Source organism: Tamandua tetradactyla, chromosome 12, assembly GCF_023851605.1.
Source record: "Tamandua tetradactyla isolate mTamTet1 chromosome 12, mTamTet1.pri, whole genome shotgun sequence".
Taxonomy (NCBI): Eukaryota; Metazoa; Chordata; class Mammalia; order Pilosa; family Myrmecophagidae; genus Tamandua; species Tamandua tetradactyla.
The window spans coordinates 64,965,835-64,983,325 of record NC_135338.1 but is presented as its reverse complement, the minus strand read 5'-3'; positions in this window follow the sequence as shown (position 1 = coordinate 64,983,325).

Here is a 17,491-nt window from a genome sequence, read left to right as displayed (position 1 = left end):
AATAGGGGGGCAGCGAGGGGAGTGGACAGACCCCGAGCAGGCTCTCAGAGCAGGAGGGAATGCCTCCCTGGTGGGTACTGGGGAGGGGAGTCCTGTGGGCACCCAGTAAAGGGATAGGGAAATGAGGTATCATTCACCAAGCACCCAGCTCACTCAGGAACGGGTCCCCCTGGGGCTGAAGGAAAGTTGGGAGGGGCCACCAGCTGCAGTGGGCATCCTGGGTGGGCACCCATGCCATAACCCGCCCATGCCTCCACCCGTTCCCAAAGCCCATGAGAGCCCCCAGCCCCACTGCTCCCAGGGTCTGCCCCCACTTATGACCCCTTCCAGGGATTCTATTCCAGGACCCCAGAACCTAATGCAGTCAGCACAGAGGCCAGGAGAGTGCACACAAAGAGTCCCAGACAGATGTGAAAAAGAGACAGAGAGAGGCAGAAAAAGCAGAGCTTGGATGAGGAAGAGATGAGAGAGCAGGATGGAGAGTCAGAGAGATGATAGAGACAGTTGGGAGATCCCTTGCCTAGGGCTTGCCGCCAGGAAGCCCTGAGCCAGGGGCAGGGGGCAGACAGCAAGTGCTCAGGGCTGTCTCCCCACTTCCCACTCCAGCATCCAGAGCCTGCAGGGGCACTCACCTGAAGCCCCGCGACCAGCAGCCTTGGTGCTGACCGTGGCCCCCATGACCTCCTCCTCCCCAGGCAACTCAGCTCAAAACCCGGCAACAGACCCCATTCCTTCTCACCCAGCCACCCTCCCACCAAGTTGTCAGGAGGTGCAGCCAGGGAAGGCTGGGGAGGGGGCACCTCAGCGCCTCACTCACACCCACTCACCCGCCTGGCCTGTGCACTGGATGCTCCTAGATGCTCCTACCGAGGCCACCAGGCTTTGCTCGGCTCTGCGCTCCCCCTCCTTCGCCCTCCCTCCCCTGCACTCTCCGCCCACCAGCGCTGGCTCATCCAGCCCCTCATTCACACTCATGCCCGGCTGCTGCAGGTGGGACGCTACTAACCCTTAGTGCTTCTGCCCTCCCAGCCCCAGCACCCATTTAGGACTCCCATCCCCCAGCTCAAACCTTGAGACCCCGAGTCTCTACCTTATTTATCCAGTCCCATCCACCATGAACCATCTATCATTCACCATCAATAATCCAACATTCCCCCATCCATAATCTACCATCGAACTCCAATATCCAAAGATTATCCATCGTGCATTCACTATCCACCAGTTGCCAGCCATCACCTAACATCCACTACCCATTAACCATTCATCCCCACTCACTATTCACTGTCCAGGCACACGCATCCTTCCATTCACTATCCACACTCACCATTTATCAAGTGTCAGCCATCATCTATCCATCCACTCTCCATCATCTATCTTATCCATCAGCCCTACATCCTTGCATCTATCCGTCCATCCACCATCTATCCATTCATTACTCACCATCTAAAAACTTTCCTTAAATATTTAACAACCACCTGTATGACCACCTTCACATGTCCATCAAATATCTAGTTGTCAACCATCAGTCTACCATCCATCTACTTTCCATTTATCCACCACTCATTCATTAGCATCCATCCAATCAGTCACAATCCATCCATCTACAATTAAGTCATCAGTCATTCACCATCCACCATACATTCATATTTCTATGAACTAGAACCCACTGTCTACCCACCAACCAACCAACCACCACCATCTCTTATCCCTATCCATCACAGATCTATCCATTTATTGTCCATCTCATAATGACCTCCATTTATCCTTCCATTTGTCATCCAGCCATAATTCACCATTCATTCAAAAGTCATCCAACTACCATCTACTATCCATCCATATTCAATCATTCTGCAAAAAGTATTTAGCAACTTCTATGTGCCAAGCATTTTTCTGGGTGCTGGGGATAGAGTAGAGACAGCAGTGAACATCTATTGTCCACCCAACATTACAGTTCATCCACTATCCATCTTCATTCATCATGCATTCACCATCCTTTTGCCATCAATCTTCCTCCACCCATCCATCAAACCATCCACTTACCATACATCACTCATCACCCACTATCCATCCACCATCCATCCCAAGAGGTAGCCATCTGCCATTTAACCACCCTCCATCCATTCATCACCTAGTAATCATCTATCCACCCAGAATTCATCTATTCATTATCTATTATCTACCCTCCATCTACACTTCCACAGTAGACAAGCCATTATGCATCACCTAGCAACCATCCATTCATTTGCCATTTATTCTCCATTCATTTGCCAGCCACCATCCAACTACCACTTACCTGTCCACTATTCATGATCCATCCATCAATTACGTATCCATTCACATTTATCTATTATCTATCTTTCCCTTCATTATGACATATCCATCACAAATCATCCATTTACTATTGATCCATCATCCATCCATACTTAAATGATCTACAACTCACTATCCATCTACCCAAGCATCCACTATCTACCATCTATTACATGCAATTCAACTATCTATAGATTAGTTAACTATCCATCAATTCAACATTCTCATCATCCGCCTTCCATCCATCAATCTGCAGTCTATTGGTCAATTCATCATCACATAACCAACCACAACTTCACAGATTCATCCATTATCCACCATCTTCCATGCACTCACCATCAAGCACCCATCATTTACCATGCTTCCATTACCTATCCAGCCATTATCCATACATACATCCACTGTTTATCACCCACCCATTCACAACCATTCTACCATTGCATCCATTACTCCTCCATTAATTCACCCACCCATAAGTCATTCACTGAAGTCACCCATTAATTCACCTAGCAACTCACCACTCATCATCCCCCCATGCATTCGTCTGTTATCCTTATATCTTTATATTATCCATATCTATGCACGTCAGACACCAGTCAACCATTCTTCCATCTGTCCGCCATTCATCTGCATCATTTCATCTATCCATCTGTCCACCCATCCATGCATCCATCTTTCCACTCTTCTTTCTCCTATTCATTCATGAATTAAACATTTATGTTACCTTACTTAGTCCCACTGCTAGGTAGTTAGATAATCATCATTAATAAAACCCAATCCAAATTAATGATCTGATGAATTCACAGTTTGGTAGTCCAAAAAGGGGAAACAGGTCAGACAGAGACGTGTCAGTGAAAAGAATATATAGTGTGTTGCGATTCCAGTGTCTCCATCTCCTGGACATGGATGAATGGAGCTCTTTGCAAAAGTTATCAAATGTAGGAGGGGGCATCATAGCAGGAGCAGTCTGGGCCTGGTTTGGGGTGTAGGGAGGGAGACCTGGCGATGGGGGTGGCTGGCAGGTAAGGAGAGGTGAGGCTGGAGAAAGAGGCTGGGAATACCCAGATTGGCCCCTGATGGGAGGACTGTGCACACTCTGGGAGGGTTTTAGGCAGGCAAGTACTCCAGTCAGCTAAGATTGTGAGAAGAGTCACCTGCCTAGACACATACACACTACTCCACCCAGGAGTGTCTGGACCAAAAAGGCAGGAGATCTTGCCTGCAGGTCATGCAGCAATGCTCAGTAGACCACATACCTGTCCACTGTGCTTGTACCTGCAGTATCCTGACACCCACCCTGCCCAGTGTCAGGAAAGCCTGTGCTGGCACAGCACTCCCTCTCCCTACTTGTCAATGCAGGTGTCAGCTGCCACCAAAGGTATTAGCTGTCAGCCAAAGTGTTAGCTGGGCTCCTGAGGACTGAGTGCTCCTAGTCAGGCTCTCAAGAAGTTTTTCAGGCTGTTGAGGCAAGCAGTTCTGATGATGGAATGCCAGTAGTCTCCAATTCTGTCTCCCCTCTTTCCTGCCCTCCCCGCCGCGCTGCCCCACAGGAGAGAAGTGGATCTGAAGACAGGAACTGAGATCCAGCCTGGCCATGCCCAGCTTTTGCCATGGGCCCTTGGCAGCTTCTCTCTGGGGCCTTTGTGCCCCCACCCCTGGAAAGCAAGTAGACTAGATAAAGGTAAGGTTAAGGACCAACACTCTCTGATGTCCTCTGGCTATGCAGAGGCTGGAGCTTCGCCTTTTCTATCCCTGCCACACCCTCCAAAGCTTGAATGGAAATGAGGGCAGCATCTTCTGGGTGCTAGGGTGAGGGTAGCAGGTTTGTTCTTGCGCCCTCTTGTGGCCAGCATGGCATAAAACACTCTAGACTCCCACTCCCACTCCCACCCCTACAGTAAAGTGACAATATAGCATCTGAGTATTAAGCTTGCATCTTTCTGCAACATTTCATATTTTGAAGTCATCTTATATTTTGTCCTCACATGCTGCTACTCTGTGAGATGTCTGGCCCAGGACTGAGCTCCTTAACCCTTCAGGTGGGCTGGTGGGCAGAGGGTCTTAGCTGTTACCTCAGGTAGTGCGGAGGAAAGAGGGAAGTTTCAGCCAGGGGAAACCTCCTTCCCTCCTACTGACTACCTCATCCCACTGGGAGGAAAAGTGCCGAAACAGGGATTTTCACCTGTCTTGCTCAAACACTGAGCCCCCAGTTCCTCAAAGGTGATTGCACAAAGTTTAGGGGCCTTTCTCTCTGGATGTAATAATAATCAGATTTCAGAGTTTTGAAAAGGCTACAATGAGAGAATCACACTACATAAGCAGTCCCTGGGAGCAAGGGGAGGCAGGGGGGAGCTGCCCAGCCCAAGGTGCCATCCCTGGGTCCCTGGGACACCAGAGCTGGCTATGTCAGCGGCCATGAGCAGCAGCAGCTCTCTTCAGGACAAGTGTGGGGTCAGGCCCAGGAAAGGGCAGAGGGGCATCTGCCCTCCCAGTGAGCCCACCTTGCGTTGCCACCTCCTGCCTCTACCTGTCCCACATTGGAGAAACTGAGGCTGGGGGAAGGGGTCGGCCTGAGAGTCAGAGGCAAAGCTGAACAAAACCAAGAGCCGCAGGTGCCCTGATGGCAGATGGGGCTTGAGGTGGGACTGGAAGGACTATGGCCCATGGCCGGAGCCGGGTGGAGGCTGAGGTGGAGGTGGGCAAGGCAGCCCCAGGGGAAGAGATGGGGCAGGAGGCCTGAGCCTGAAGCTGCTGCTGGGACCCAGGGCAGCCAGGCAGGGGGGAACTGTCAAAGGGAACACGCGTTGAGGTCACCTGGGGCAGAGGTGGTCCTGCCAACCCTCTGCTGTCCAGCACCGGAAACAGGGCATGTCGCCTCCTTCTGCCCAACCCCCAACCCCCTCCCTCCTGCCCCACTGCAGCCCACCCAGCTGTGTGCTTGGGGAGACTAAGGCAGGGCAAGGCTCAGTGACCTTCTGTGGGTCAGGGTGTCAGTCTCCAGAGCCTTCCATGGATGCTGGGCAGGTCACGGAAGAGGTATGAAATTTACAATGTGTCACTTTGTGCAAAGATGTTTGTAAAGCACAGAAATGTTCTGGAAGGATATACCACAATTCCAGGTGCGCTCACACTGCCTTTCTTGGGTGTCAGGCAGTCTAGGCGCCTTGCATATCACTAGCTCACCTAATCCTCACGTAGCCCCTAAGCCTGGTATGTCACCCCCCATGTTATAGCCGGGGAACCCAGTGCCCAGAGGTTGCAGGCCTGCCCAGGGTCACGGAGCTGAGCAAGTGCAGAGCTCAGATTAGGAGCCGGCCCAGGAGCCACGTGACTGACCATGAGCTGTGCTTCTACCTCCGGGACACGTGATGCTGGGGGATGGAGGGGCGCCCCTCTCCCTGTACCCCCTTTAACACACATGCCTGTTCTCACTGTGCACATGGCGCCTTTGAAGAATTTGCCTTAATCCCACTTAATCCCCTGAGTGCTCCCCAGGCTCGGCTTATTTGATCCTGCTCGTATGGGGCTGCTGGGCAGAGCGAGAACCTGTTCTCAAGGTCTGGGCTTTGTAAGGACCCAGGTTCCCTGCTCGTGCCCCCTGCCCCTGCCCCCGCCCAGGTCTTTTTCAAGCCCCCACTTCTATGGAGGTGCTGAGACAGGTGCAGCCTGGAGGCTTAAGCTCCACCACTCCAAGCCTTGACCTTCCAGTCGGTGAACTGGGCGGACAGTTCCCAGGCAGCAGGCAGCATCTGACCGGCTATGGTTAGGAAATCCCCAAGTTGCCCAGCAGCATTCCACAGGGCTGGCCCAGCAGCCCTTCTTGCCAGGCCTGGGCAGGGCAGCCCCCGTGGGAGTGGCAGTGCAGGTACCCAGATGGGTTGGAGTGGTGAGTGACGGGGTGAGGATGTGTGCGAGTGTGTGTGTATGTTCACCTGTCTTAATGGGTGGAGATGAAGTGGCTTAGAGAGGCAGGGGCATCTCCCAGCAAGATGGAGGGGGTGGAGCCTGGGGGGACGGCGGCGGCAGGTGGCTTGGAGCCCATGGAGGGGAGGCTGTGGAAAGGAGTTTCATGTTGGACATTGTGCCCCTGGTGGCGTGGCCCGCCTGTCCCCAGCAGATCCTCTGCCAGCCTGTCCCTTCTCTGCTCTCAGGCTAGGTGGGAGCAAAAGGAAAGCAGGGGGCAGGGACACCCTCTCCCCGACCTCAGTTCTGGGGCCTTGGGCCCTGTGGGTCTCCCTCTCCTCTCTGTATTCCCTCCAGAGAAGGCCAAGCTAGTAGGGGTGGATTTGCAGGCTTGAGACCCCAGCAGGGCCCAATGGAGGGCCTCCCGTCCTCACCGCAGCCCTGGGGCACACACTGTGAGCCTCAGAGAGGAAATGTGACAGGAAAAGAGGAAGACTGAGGAGGAGTCTTCCCGCAGCCTCTACCCCCAAAACCAGGGGCCTGGTGGCATCTTTATCCCATCTCCACCTCGTCCTCGAGGCCGAGCCCCCGAGGGGGCGCCCTCAGCATCCCTGCACCCCCTAGGGCCGCACAGCAGCGTGTGGAAACGAAGCCGCCCAGGTATCAACAAGAGCAGGGCTTGGGGTGAGGGAGGGTGTTGGCTGAGGGTGGCAGGCAGCCCTTCCTTGTGGTTCCAGGTCTGGGAGGCTGCGGGGACTCGAGGAGTGTGTTCTGGACGAGGGTGGCCCGGCCTCTGGAAGGCAGCAACGGGGAGAAGGCGCGTCCCACCCTGCATCCCCAGCCCCCGCCGGACCACAGAGGTGATGCTGGGTCTGAACGTGGGTCGGGACCGCCAGGAGCACCAGTCCCAGTTTCAACCAGTTCCCAGGGTGTGGTGGGAGCCAAAGGGGTGGTTGCAGGGACCCGGTTCCCTGAACCTGCCCCTCCTGGGCCTCCTCTGGCCACTCCCCAGGCAGGATGTGTCAGGAGCCACGCCCAGGCCTCTGCTGTCTTGCACAGACCTGGAGGAAGCCTGACTCCTCTGTCCACCACTGTGTGCCCCTGAATGGGTCTCTCACCCTCTCTGAGCCTGGAGGCAGGCGGCTATATGAAAAGGGCTTAGGCTGGGTCACAGGGTGACTTTTCCTTAGGCATCTTCCTCCCTGGGGATAGGATGCCACCTCCTTTGGAGGGAGACATTGGCTCATTTCAGGGAAAAGCAGGACCACGTTTGGGGCTCGGAGCCCTCTCTGCCACTTACTGCAGTTTCCTCACCTCAGTGAGCCCCAGTGTACTCTGGGATACAGTGGGGTGACATGTCGTGGGGCTCCAGGGTGGGCTGGGGTCGCTGTCCACAGAGGGCTGCACATGTGGCACTGGGCCTGAGCCCCTCGGGGACCTCCCATTGCCCTCCCAACTCTGAACACCTTCTCCCTGACTTCCTGGGGTCTGAGGAGCAAGTCCAGCCTCCATGACGACTGGCCTAGGTGGGTGGCCCTCGGCTGGCTGCTGGGCCCCTGGGCAGGGAAATTCTAGAGCAGAGGCTGGAAAGGGTACTGAATACTGGCCCAAGAGTTCACTTTATCCCTGAGGCAGGGGAGAGAGGTGGTCAGAGCAGGCCTTTGGGAAGATGCCTCTGGCAGCCAGTGGAGCTGGGGAGGCTGTGGGGGGAGGTGGGGGTGCCTGTCGGGGAGGGGAGCCGGGGCAGCTGTGAGGATCACCACCTCCTGTCCCCCAACTTCCCTGATCACAGTCTGTTGGTACTGCTGCACTGCATAACTGGATGCTGTACCAGGGACCCATAAAAGCCTGGCAGAGACTCTGCAATAGAGGGGGTCTCCACCCTCCTTTTCAGACGAGAGCCTGGGAGTCACAGAGTCAGCGAGCACCAGGCACTCAAACCCTTTCACCCTGGCTGCAGAGCGCACCCTTGGGCAACTGTTGGGGACTGCTGGATTCCCCGGGATTAGGAGGGCAGCGCTTGCAGGTTTACAGGTCTAGCGCCAGGGGAGCAGGTAGGGTGGGCAGTAGCCCTGGGCCAGGGGCAGCCAGCTAAGAACACCCTCGGCCTGAAGGGAGAAGCATGGAAAAGAGGACAGGAACCCAGATGGAGAGAGCCACTTTGAGGGGAGAGGCCACCAGGGGCCAACCACAGGAAGGGAGCCGCAGGGAGAAGTTCACCACCTCACTCTCCCCCTCCTGGCTCATCTCCAGCCAGGGTTCCCCACTGCCCAGACACAAGAACAAGACAGAGGGGCCCCGACACTGTGGTTGTCACCCACCCAGGGGTCCTCCCAGGGCCCTGGGCAGGTAGAGAGGATGCAGGTGGGGTGGGTGGTGACAACTCTGCCCCTGCCCGCCCCTTCTTGCACTATCCCTTGTTGCTCCCTTACCTCCTCTTGTCTGTCATTGGGCTCTTTGCAAATACACTTTCCTGAAGGGACACTGATTCAGGGGTACCAGCCATCTCCCACTGGGCCCCTGGCCATGTGCTGGAAGGCACCTTCCCAGTGTCTTCTGCTCAGCAGCTGTCCCTAGCCTAGTCCCCCTTGCCTGTGGGTTGGTGGGGAATCCAGGGTGGGCTTTCCAGCTTCCCTAGGACCAGGCTTTGGGCCTCTGTGATGATGGCTCCTCTGAGTCCATCACCCTCTCTCGGCTCCCACACACTGTGGGGCTGAACCTAGAGGAGGAGAGAGGCCCTGCCCCAATGGCTCATGTCCAGGATGGGTGGCCTGGTACATCCGGGCACATTACAGCCCCCGGCTCTGTGGCCCCGTGCCCATCCCTCTCTCATCTGGCCCCTCGCTCCCGCCCTCCTGCCCCCCTCATTGCTGGCCTGGCTTCTTTCCTTCACTCATCTCCTGTGTGTAGGCATTCTCTTGGCCCTTGACGAGGGCCGGGTACCGGCCAGGGCCTGTGACGTGCTGAGTCCTCAGCATGGCTAGTCAGATATGGACAATGAGGAGGAGGCCCATCAGAAGCGCTCCGGTGCAGAGAATTGGGCGGCAGGAAAGCACGGGTGGCACTGTGGTGGCCACAGCAGCCACAGGCCCTGCGGGGCGGGCAGGGAAGGCAGAGGATTCTGCAGAAGCTTCCATGCCGAGGCCCAACTATGTATCATCTCCCCAGCTCCATAGGGGCCTCCATTCTGGGCCCTTCTGAGCCGGGATTTCCTCTCCCTGAAAAGCCCCATGGGCTGCCTCCTCCTTGTTCTCATCAGCTGAACTGCACAAAGGCATTCCTGCCGCCCCCAAGTATGGAGGCCCTCCCCTCCTTGTCAAGCCCGTCCCTCGGGCCTCCCCCTCTGCCAGTGCCCCCCACCACACGTACTGGAGGCCCTCCCCTATGTGCTGCCCTCCTTCCTCAGGCCCTCACCACTCTCTGAAACTCTCCTTACACCTCTGTGCCCTGGTTGGTGGTCTGTCTCCCCGGGCTGGAAAGGCCACTGTGGTGTACATCTTGGCGATGGCCGTGTCCTCAGCACCCAGACAGTACCTAGTGGCCACTGATTTATCGAATGAAAATCGACATGGTTTATTTAGTGGCTACACAGAATTGTGTGCTGTGGATGAACCCTAATTTAATTTCTATTTGTCTATTGATGGACATTTAGATTTTTATATTTTTTTATTACAAATAACATTGTAAGGGACATCACTCCACATAGGCATCAGAGCTCAGAGTCCTAGCAGGTCGCAACAGGAAGCAGAGGAATTGAGGAAGGTGTCAAAAGTGGCCGGTTTACCAGGGTGCAGGCAGCTCAAGGGATATCGGAAAGGGGTGGGAGAGCACCCGAGGCTCAGGAAGGGGCCACAACCACCTTTCGGCCCTGGGGCAGCAGGAAGGAGATTCGCGGAAGAGGGTCTTGGGCAGAGACCAAGCCCAGACCCAGAGACCCGGGGGAGAGGGAATGGGGGACAGATACCTCATCTCTCCCTCCTGACCTCTCAGGCTCCTGCCAAAGCCAGAGGTCAGAGGGCAAGCCCACCCGCTGGTCCAGCCCATGAGTACAGGCTTGGGGGGCACGACGCCAGGTAGAGAAAGGTGGAGAGAGGACATGGAGGGGCAAGGAGGAATGCCCACCATTTGTGCCCACGGCATCCACCTTGTCCTGCAGATTAAATCTGTCCTCAAACTACTTCAAAGTGGCTCTTATTTTAAAAATGAATAAGTGTTCACGAGGATGCATAGAAACAGGAGCCCTTGAACACAGCTGGTGGGGATGTAAAGTGGTGCAGCTGCTGTGGAGGGTAGTTTGGTGGTTCCTCAAAAAGTTAAGTATAGAATTGCCATCTCACTTCCAGGTACATGTCCAAAAGAATTGAGAGCAGGACTCAAACAGTTATTTGCACACCTATGTTCATCACAGCTTTATTCACCATTGCCAAAACGTGCAAACAACCCATGAGTCCATCAACAGATGAATGGCTAAACAAAACACAGCCTCTCCATACAATGAGATATTATTCGGCCGTAAACAGGAATGAAGTTTTGATCACCATGGATGAACCTTGGAGATATCATGGTTTGAGTGAAATAAGCCAGACACAAAGGAACAAATTTTTTTTTATATTGTGTATATGGAATAATTAGAACATGGAAATTCAGAAAGACAGAAAGTAGATTACAGGTTACTAGGGCCAGAGGGGAAGGGGCATGGGAGTTACTACTTAGTGGCTGCAGAGTTTCCATTTGGGGTGATGGAAACGTTTTGTTAAAGGATTGGTGGTGATGGTAGCACAGCATTGTGACTATAATTAATACCATTGGAATGTATACTTAAAAGTGATTAAGATGGGAAATGTCATGTTGCGTATATATATGTCTCTGCAATAAAAATTAAACCAACAAAGATACGCTCTCAACACACAAAGTTCCACCAGTCCCCGATGGTCATGGGTAACCTTGGTTAGCTTGTACACCAACATAAAGGCTAAGACATAGGGCACCATTAGCTCTTCGTGTGAGGAGCTGGGAGGAAAAGAATGAGAGAGAAGCAGTTCACGGGATGCACACTGCTCCATTCTCTGCTTCCAAGGTGATCTGAGGTGAACAGATGCAATCTGAGGCCTAAATTGGTGGTCCTAGCTTGGCTCTTCAGCCACTACCACTCCATGTTTCCCACCCCCTCTACCAGCTCCTCAGCTGCCTTTAAAAAAAAAAAACAATAATAAAAATAACCTGGTGGGGGATGAGTCTGGCCCTGGCACTGTGGAATCAACAATACCATCCTTACCAAAAGGGGAAAAAGAAGTGTAACAAATAAGGTATCAGTGGCTGAGAGAGTTCACAAAGAATTGAGAGGCTATTCTGAAGACTGCTCTTACACAAACTTCAATTAGATATTGCTACCTATCATAACTTGCCAACCCCCAAACAAAACCATTCCAGCCAATCCTAAGGAACACCTAGGGCAATATATAAGATTATATAAAGGTTCTATGCACTAGGGTAACTTTCCAGAAACCTACAACCTCCAGATGGGTCCCTGGACCAGCTAAGGCCTAAAACCTAGAGGGGCCATCCTTTCCAGAACATCAATTAGTTCCATCTCCCTACTCCTTATTAATGGCAGCCCTTCCAACATGAAAAAATTAGAATGGGCATAGCTCAAATACCCCTAAAGAGTGGGAGAAAGATCAAAGGTGATGGTGGAGTTATACAGAGAAGGTAGGGTTTTAAAAATGAGTATGATTGCTGAATCATTATATTGGTATTTATTTTAGTCACCAGTATCTTAGAGCAGCTAGAAGTAAAAACCTGTGGAATTGTAACCCATACCAAACTCTGAAATCTGTTCTACAACTAATTGTTGTGCTGTGCTTTGAAATTTATTGTTTTTGTATATATGTTATTTTTCACAAAAAAGAAGGAAAAAAAGTCGATTGTGATGATAAAAAAAATATTTATTCCTTCTAGCCTCCAATGTTCTGGAGCAGCTAGGAGAAAAATGTGAGATGAAGGTATGGTAGCCCATGACAAACTCTCGGATCTGTCCTGTAACTACTTGTTGAAGAGTGCTTTGAAAACTATCGCTTTTTTTTTCTTTGCTTTGTATAGATGTCACAATATACAATAAAAAAAAAAGTTAAACAAAAATAATAACCTGGCAGGGCAATCCCAATTTTTATTCCTTCCAAATCTGAGTCCTCTATGAGCTTGTCATTAATAGGCTCACTTCCCCATTTTCAATAATCAAAATGGTTAGCAAGGAAGTATTAAAAAGCACTTCAGTGAAACCCTGGGTTCCAGGCATAGTCCACCTTGCCCCACTGAGGAGGGTTGGGGTCATTTCTCCCAGCCAGTACAGCAATCCCTTCTCAGCCCATTGGTTCGGTGGCATGAGGAACCAGAAATAGCTGGTGGGGGAAGGGGCAGCCTCAGCTTTAATTCATCAGAACCATGACTGTGCTTCCTGGTGGAAGCAGTCCTTTCTTGGACACTGGCCCAAGGTCACCAAAAGGAAAGCCAAGACTCCTCCAGTTTACTCTTTGGTGAAATAGGGAGAGTAGCTGCTCCCATTGCCACTCCTTGGTTCCTGGACCTATGCGTTGGGCTCGGGGGAGATAGCACCACATGCTGCTTGCTAGTGGGACGCATATACCACACCTGTAGGATAGCACTTTAACCTCATAGGATGTTATCTCTCATCCTGTCTGTAGACCACGCTGCCATCCCCTCAAGTCAGCTGCTCCTAGGTAATGGGGCCAATGGGAACTCCGGGGAATTTCATGGGCATGAGCCCTCTGCTGTACTTCAGAAAAATGATTCTCTTGGTCCAAGGAGATGTTGTTTGAGTTACCATGGGGATGGATACATAAAGCATTCTCTGAGTACCATAAATGGTACAAGTGGTGTGGGCAGGAAAGTGAAAGACTTACCTGGAATATGTGAGGATAAATCATCGCCCTTTCCATTACAGAACGGGTCCAACCTAATCAACTTGGCACCAGGTGACCGGCTGGTCCTCCTGGGGAGTGGCACCATTTTGGGAACTCATCATGGGTCTCTTATGTTGGCAATTAGAGCACTCAACATTAGAGGAAGCCAAGTCAGCGTTGGCGAGGAAAATCTGTGTCGCCATAGCCTTCATCCCTGCCTCCTTGGTCACTTGTATATATGCTCTTGGAGCAAGCATGTGGGTGGTGGAGGAAAGGATGACCCCTCTAGGTTTTAGGCCTTAGCTGGTCCAGGGACCCATCTGGAGGTTGTAGGTTTCTGGAAAGTTACCCTAGTGCATAGAACCTTTATATAATCTTATATATTGCCCTAGGTGTTCCTTAGGATTGGCTGGAATGGTTTTGTTTGGGGGTTGGCAAGTTATGATAGGTAGCAATATCTAATTGAAGTTTGTGTAAGAGCAGTCTTCAGAGTAGCCTCTCAATTCTTTGTGAACTCTCTCAGCCACTGTTACCTTATTTGTTACACTTCTTTTTCCCCTTTTGGTCAGGATGGCATTGTTGATTCCTGGAATCATCCTGGAATGCATCTTCTTGTCCACTTATTACTGAAAGCGTCCTTCACAGCAAATGTCCTTTGGTAAGCACTTATTCCCATGGCCATTCTCTGCCCATTCCAGGAGCTCCATCCACTTACCTCTTCCTCAGACCTTTTCAAAACTTATTCTTTCCAAGTCTCTGATTGGCTGGCCAATCCCTTAGCCACTGCCCTAGAAACAACGTGGCAGTTTTACCCTCTGGGAGGATTTCTCTTCACTACTGTCTTTCATGGCTTCCCCTGAATGTGTCTATAAAGCAGTAGCCATACACCTCTGGCTGGTTCCAACATACCATGTAGACCAATCTGTAAACCAGGCCCAGGCTTTTTCATCCTTCTGATGAAAGAGAACTGATTAAAGAGAACTTTATCTGATTAAAGAGAACTTCTCATGAGGGCACAGCTGTGGGTTAAGAAGAGTTTGCAAAATGGTAACAGCAGGTACCACTGGAGTCTAAGTCACCCATTCATGAAATTTACTTGATTTTTTCTTGTAAATTGAATTATGTATGCCAGAAAAAATAATGTTCTTACTCTTAATCTCATTCCTGTGGGTATGAACCCATTATAATTAGGGGCTTTTAAGAAGTTATTTTTAATTAAGGTATGGCCAAATCAGGATGGGTCTCAATCCTATTATTGGAAGACTTATAAAAGAGAAAGCCACAGGGAGGAGCCAGCTGGAACCTGAACAAGAAAAGCAGAGACATGAACCTGTGACGGGAAAGCCAAGGAACCTCAAGGATTGCCGGCCCATGAGAATCCTACTGACCCTGGCAGAAAGCAAACCTTTCAGACTCCAAAATTGTAAGACAATAAATTCCTATTGTTAAGCCAATTTATTAGGTGGTATTTGTCACAGCAGCCAGGAAACTGCCAGATCTGTTTGGGCCCAGTCTCATTTTACAATGGAATGCTCCCATACACGTCTGGTTTTATGATTTAGTGCATAAGATAGTATCTACTTCGTGATGGACAGTTTGGATTCCTGGCCAAGGCAGGAATCCAATCTCTACTATGACCCAATAGCAAGCCAGGAGCTGCCTTTGAAATGGAGAAGAGTTGTTGGCAGGAGAAGACCTGGCTTTACTCCAAAACCCTGATGGTATACACTGTGATTCTCCTATTGGGACTTGCTCCATAGAGCATCTCTATCTGCCACTCGTACTTTCAAAACCATAGGGTCTTCTGGGTCATGAGGCTCATGTGGCAGGGTAGTTTGCACCAAAACCTGGACCTCCTGTAGAACACATTTGTACTCTGGGTTCCACTCAAAATTGGCAGTGTCAGAGGGCAGAGAAGCTTACCCAAGGAAGCAAGCATTGTCTATAAAGCCCAAGAGGCCAAATAAGCACTGTACCTCTGCCTTTGTGCTGGGCTTTTGTATATCTGAAATGTCTTTATTTCACTTTCATTTTGAAAGATATTTTTGCTAGGTATAGAATTCTACATTGACAGTTTTTTTTCCCCTTATAATACTTTAAAGATGCTGTGCCAATGTCTTCTCACTCACATTATTTCCAATGAGAAATTCTGCATGATCTGGTCCTTATCTTTGTTCTTCTGTATGCAACGTGTGTTTTTTCTCTGGCTGCTTTTAAGATTTTCTCCTTATCACTGGTTTTGAAGAATTTGATTATAATGTTCTTTGGTGTTGTTTTTTCCTTCTTTTTTTTTTTTTGTGCTGGGGTTCACTGAATATCTGGGATTTGCTGGGTTATAGTTTTGATTAAGTTCACAAATTTTTCTCCCATTATTTTTCTTCAACTGTTTGTGCTGTCCCTCTTTTTTTATGCTATTCTCCTTTGGGACACTAATTATTCATACAGCGGGCTGTGTGGAGTTGTCCCACAGTTCACTGAGGTTCATTTTTCTTTTTGGGCTTTTCTTTCTCACTGTTTTGGATAGTTATTTTTTACACCTTCAAATTCAAAATTTTTTTTTTTTTATGTAATGCAATGTCTAATCTGCTATTAATCCCGTGCAGTTTAATCTCAGAAATTGTAGTTTTTATCTCTAGATATTTAGTTGAATCTTAATATCTTCTATGATTCAATATAACTTTTTGACTGTATGGAGTACAATTACTATAACGACTATTTTAATGCTCTTCTATGCTAATTCTAACATCTTTGTAAATTCTGGAATGGTTTGTTTGATTGCTTAATCTCATCATGGGTTGTGTTTTCCCGTTTCTTTGAATGCCTGGTAATCTTTGATTGGAGACCAAGCATTGTGATTTCTACCTTCTTGGGTGCTGGATATTTTTGTATTCCTATACATCTTCTTGAGCTTTGTTCTGAGATTCAGCTAAATTTTGGGAAGTTTGCTCTTTTTGGATTTTGTTTATATGATTTGTTGGGCAGACCTGGAGCAGGCACAGTCTAGGGCTGTTCCCACTACTGAAAAACAACCTTCTTGTGAATTCTACCCAATGCCTGTAAGGAGTCCACAAGAAGGACCAGGCAAGCAGCCCTGCTGCTCATGGCCCCAGTGAGCTGTTTCCTGCTTGTGGGGCCAGCCTAGCCTCCGTGGGCATGAGGGCTGCCCCACAGGCCCAGCTCCAAAGTCCTAAGTAGGGTGACAGGTGCTGCTCACAGGGCTTGTCCTTGTGATTATATTGGACCCACCTGGATAACCTAGGTAACTGTCCCATCTCAAGATCCTTAACTTAATCAGACCTGCACGGTCCCTTTGCTATGGAAGGGAACACATTCACATGTTCCAGGGATTAGGACAGGGGCATCTTTCAGGGAGCAGTGCATTATTCTGCTCTTTGGGGGCCTTCTTGGAGGTTGCTAACCATACCACCTCCAAGGAATCATGGTTTTGGGTTCCTGTAAGTTTTTTTCTCTTTCTCCTTCATTTCTGTTTTCCCCTGTCCATTGCCCTCATCCTTTTTTACTGCAGCTCAGAGGCCCCATGGAGTTGGGAAAGCTAGTTGTTGGCAGCCTTGGTCAGGCCTCATATCTGGACAGTCCCATTACCAGAGAGGATTCCCCTTCTTTCCTGAGTTAACATTTAAAAAATCACAGCGAAGGATTTTGATTTGTCTGATTTGGATCAGACTGACCCACTCAGCTGTGGGGAGGAGTCCCCACCACTCTGCCAGAGACCATCAAGAAGGGTGAACCATCAGAGCAGCAGAGCCAAGATTACTAGTGTCGACTATACTGGGTCAGCTTTTGTAAAACTTTAAAATTTCTGCTTATGTATTACAGTATTGCTTTTCCAAAACATTTCCCTGTGGTTATACATGCAGGCTGGCCACAATGGCCCCCTAATGGCCCTTCTGCCTCTTGATTCCTCACCTTCTACTTGCAACAGGTACCCATCAGACCAATTCGTTTCCCTGCTCACTACCCTCTGCGGCATCTGGATCACCTTCCCTGGAATTTGGGTGGCCTTGTTTCTGCTCCAGCCAACAAAGGACAGGGGAAGTGATGCTGAATGACTTCTGAGGGTAGATCATGACCAGGCATGTGGCCCCCCTCGGTAGCTGGAACACTCCCTGTGGGAGCTGAGAACCACCTTGCAGGATGCCCAAGAAACATGGAGAGGCCAAGGGTATGTCCCCCATCTGCAGTCCCGGCCGAGATGAGCCTTGGAATCAGGCCAGCCCAGGCAGTAGACGTGTAGGGGAAAGCCCTTCAGATGACTACAGCTCCCAGCCAGCCAGTCTTCCCAGGTGAGACCCCAGACATCACTGAGCTGTCTTGTTGCTGCCCTCCTTGGACCCGTT